This window comes from Juglans regia, chromosome 3, assembly GCF_001411555.2.
Source record: "Juglans regia cultivar Chandler chromosome 3, Walnut 2.0, whole genome shotgun sequence".
Classification (NCBI taxonomy): Eukaryota; Viridiplantae; Streptophyta; class Magnoliopsida; order Fagales; family Juglandaceae; genus Juglans; species Juglans regia.
Window position 1 is genome coordinate 33,201,733 of NC_049903.1, and position 4,310 is coordinate 33,206,042.

The window sequence follows — 4,310 nt, forward strand, 5'->3', positions numbered from 1 at the left end:
AAAATGTAATTAATCCTTACCTTTAATTCAAGATATAAGACAACTCTTAAGTAAGTTTCAAAGCTGACAAGTTAGAAAAATTCATCAAAATACGAATCGATGCATGCATTCAATTGCAATAGACTTCCTCTAAAAACCTCGATGAAAACATGCCACTCATTTCTATTTCCCATGCCTCCTAACTTTCATAATAGCAAAGAACTACCAGTCTCCAATGTTTTGTAATATTGTATTTAGATTCAACTACTTTGTACTCAAATTTTTTTAAGGTAATGACGTTCTATTAGAAGGGGAAAAAAAAACCTTCGTTCTCGGAATTCGAGGACAGTAATAATTGATCATTGTTATGGAGATTGGAGAAACCGCCTGCGAGCTCAAGGCATATTCTTGGGATCATTAATACAAAGTATTTAATATCAGATTCGGTGATTCTGTATGCACTGAACCATGCATATTGCATATATTATATATACATTGGACAAGGGCACTGCTATGATCCCGAATTCGGGATCTATTTTGTGTCCTGAATAAATTTTTTATTATTATTATTTTTTATGTATTTTTTTAATCATCATAAATATTTTAAAAAAAAATAAAAAAATTACAATATTATTAAAAAAATATTTTTTTAATAATTCAATAATAATAAAAAAAAATTATATTCGGGACACATTCGGGCCCAAAACATTTTCCTAAGAAAAAAAAGTTAGCTACCTTTAATTAATTCGTTACTGTCAGATCTTGAGCTTTTTTTTTTTTTTTTTAAGAATAAAAACAGAAGGAGGACCTCCGTGATTTATTGCAAATGACCCATTCATTGCATAGTTCTTATTGCAAAGTTTTACTTTGTAATGGTAGGAGAAAACCATTACAAAGTTCTTATTACACCCAACAAAGTCAGTATCTAAGCAAAAACTACAGGCAAAAATACCAACAAATTCAATACTGAAAACCAACAAACACCAACAGAAAAAACAACCGTAAAACCATGGTTATACCATCCGAATAGTGGGGCACCCATATTTTTCCAGACGCATGATGCCTCTGAAGAGAGAAGGCAACTCCCGATTGAACCCTCACAACCTGCTAGTACCTTCCGCCCACAACCTTGCCAGATAGTCCGCAGATTTCAATATAAAAAACTCTACTTGCAATCGGCTGGGATAACCCTCACGTAACCGGTTGCATAAAAAATTTTATTTTTTCTCACCCTCTTATTTCGTTCCCTCTCTCTCTCTCTTCCTCAGTCGATCTCTCTCTCGATCTCTGTTCAGATTTGAAGTAAAAATTCATCAATCTCGACTAAAAATCCAGAAATGCGAACCATGCAAAAGGAAATAAATATGTTACATTAGCAAAATCATAAGAACTAAACATACCATCACCATTGAGAAATTAAATGCTATGAAATGAAATTAATTGTCACTGAAATTGTCAATTCAATTTTCCAGTGAAAGCTAGAAACAAATACCCAGTTCTACAAGTTTATCAGTTCAAAACAAATATCCAGGAAAAAAAAAATTCTATCTCACTCACTCGAGAAATTGGGCTGAAAAATTGGCCACAACTGTTTTTTCTTTAACGAGTGGGTGTGAAAAATTTTCTGCTGCATCTACCATGATGTTTCCATGCTCTTTGAGAAGGGCTTTAAGAAATGCAATCAAAGCTCTGAGTTGCTTCGAATCAAGCCTGGAGGGTGAAAAAGATGAAGATTGGGGCACAAGACAAAAGGTTTGGAGCACAAGACAAAATATAAAATTCTCATCTCATCTCATCTCATCATTATATTTTTTTCAAATCCTCATACAAAATATAATAAACAATTCAACTTTTTCAAATCCCAATACACATTTTTCAAATCTCAAAACAATAATAATATTAAAATATAATATTTTAAACTTCAAAACAAAATATAAAATTCTTATCTTACCCTCCAAACCTCCCCTGAGTAGTTAGAGAAGCTCCCATGATATTGTACGGATATCTAAAGATAAAAGAGAGAGAAAATAATGGTGGATCCCTCTCTTTTTGTTGGGTCTCTCATTTTATTTTAATCTAAAATATAAAATAAATAATTAAAAAAACAGCCGGTTGCTCCACGGTTTTCTTAGCCGGTTATCTGGCAGGATTGTTTCAATATATATAATCATATAAATATATATTGCTTTTTGGTTAGGATTTAATTAAGATGAGATGATGGTGCAGTATCACGACGTACGTACTTGGATCGAGTAATCAAGGTTATACTCACAGTGACAATTAGCTGGTCATGTATATTTACAATTTAATGATTATATAATTATCATATGAATATTTCTTTTTTTGGTTTGACAAGTGGAAGTCGGGTGAATGTATTTCGGCAGAAAAAGTGGAGAGGTTTCAGCATCCTGATTTGGAAGTTGCAGATGTTCCTGCGATCCAATTGGTTGGAATTTTCAACACCTCCATGCATGAGCTGGTAGGGACAAGATGACTGGAAAACTATGTATGGTCTAGAATCTACATCTTTGGCGATAAACGATGGGAATATTTCCTTTTGGACGTACATGATGAGCTTAATTCTAGAGATGTGACAATATTCTCTGAGAAATTCGATCCCCGCAAAATTTTCTTGACGAAAGGTGAGATCTAGTTTGTCATTAACCAGCAAGTGGGATATTGGAGTAAATGGACCTGGTATATATAAAGCATCTTCCTCTCAAATATTCTCCATCTAGCTTGAATCTTGATCATCTAGAAGTATTGTGTTGGGATTATATGATTATTCAATCTTCACATATATTATTGAGATCATCAGGTCATACTAATTAATTAATAGCTTCGCGGATAATTCCTAGGACGGGAACAAATTATGGCGTTACTACTAGCTAGTGATAGATTTCATTACTTGGATGGATGCATCTTTAATTAGAGAGAATCAGAGATCCTTGCAGGAATCTCTCTCTCTCTCTCTCTCTCTTCTCTTAAGCAAGTAAGTATATTATAAATGAATTAAAAGATAACAGGATACAAAGTTTAATGGGATGGGAGTCCCCTATAGTATTTTCAAAGCTAATAGATACAACACGAGAAATAAGAAAAGAGAGATATGGAGCCAAAAATTTATCTTCCATCCATTTCCTGTAAAGGGAAGTCGCTTGGAGTGATTTTTACATCGTATGATGAACTGACTATATAATAGTGCAGCTAAAAGTCACAGTGAAGAGTTGTGTGCTACATTTTATTAGTTTGGATTGGCTGAAATAGACTTTCATGACCACTTCAACTTGATCATTGGTTAGAGAAAACATAAATATAGGATAGTAGCAATCAAAAATTATGTCAAATTACCGGCAAAAGATCACCATTGGCTGTAGCGGCACGTGCAACTCACACGCCACTCTTAAGAGTGTAAGTGTAGTTCGGATCTAGAAGATCCGATGTTGCTGGTCCCAAGGGTGTCGCACGTGGTGGCATCAGGCTCTACAAGCACTGCACTTTTGAGCTGTTTTCTTCTGCCTTATGATAGATCAGCAGTTGGAGAGTCTGATGGTGGGGGCGCATGTCTGTCTGCAGATGCCGGAAGACAATAGATTAGTATATTTCGATGCTATGGACGAAAAATTAAAGGAAAAAAATAAAAAGACAACCTGAAACGGAAAACAGGTCTGGCAAAGTGGGAGGAGAGTAGGTGGGGCTGAAGCTCCAACCCCTGCCATTTGCCCAGTGAGCTGAGAGGAATCCCTGAGTGGCGGAGAGAGGCTTTTATAGCTAGAGAGAGAGATAGAGAAGCTTTATCTCCTAGCAGGAATCTAATCTCTATATATATAATTTTCAAACATTTTATTTGATAATATGATCATCGCTTCATCATTAAGCCACATATATGTACTTAATTCTCCCAATTAATTTTATTGCAATCATTTAAAAAGTTTTGATTTCTTACAAATATTAGTAATTATGTTTCTTCAAACAACCCTTTGGTATCGATTTATTTAGACCCTTCCATTAATCCACTTTTGAAAAAAACGTTTTGATTTCGACTTCAATCACAGGTACTTATATATAATTCATGATTTTTGTTTTTCTCGTATCCGGCCCACTGGAGTAGTTGGCCAGCTAGCCAGTGATCTTAATTTTTTTTTTTTTTGATGATGCCAGTGATCTTAATTGATGGAACAGGTTTGTCGTCGTACATAAAGATCATGTAATTAATGAAAACTACTACAAATTATTAAGAGTGCTTTTATTAGATTAATCAAAGTTAAAATATAATTTTAATAAATGTAAGAAAAATTTAATTTTTAACTATTCTATTCACATAAATTTCT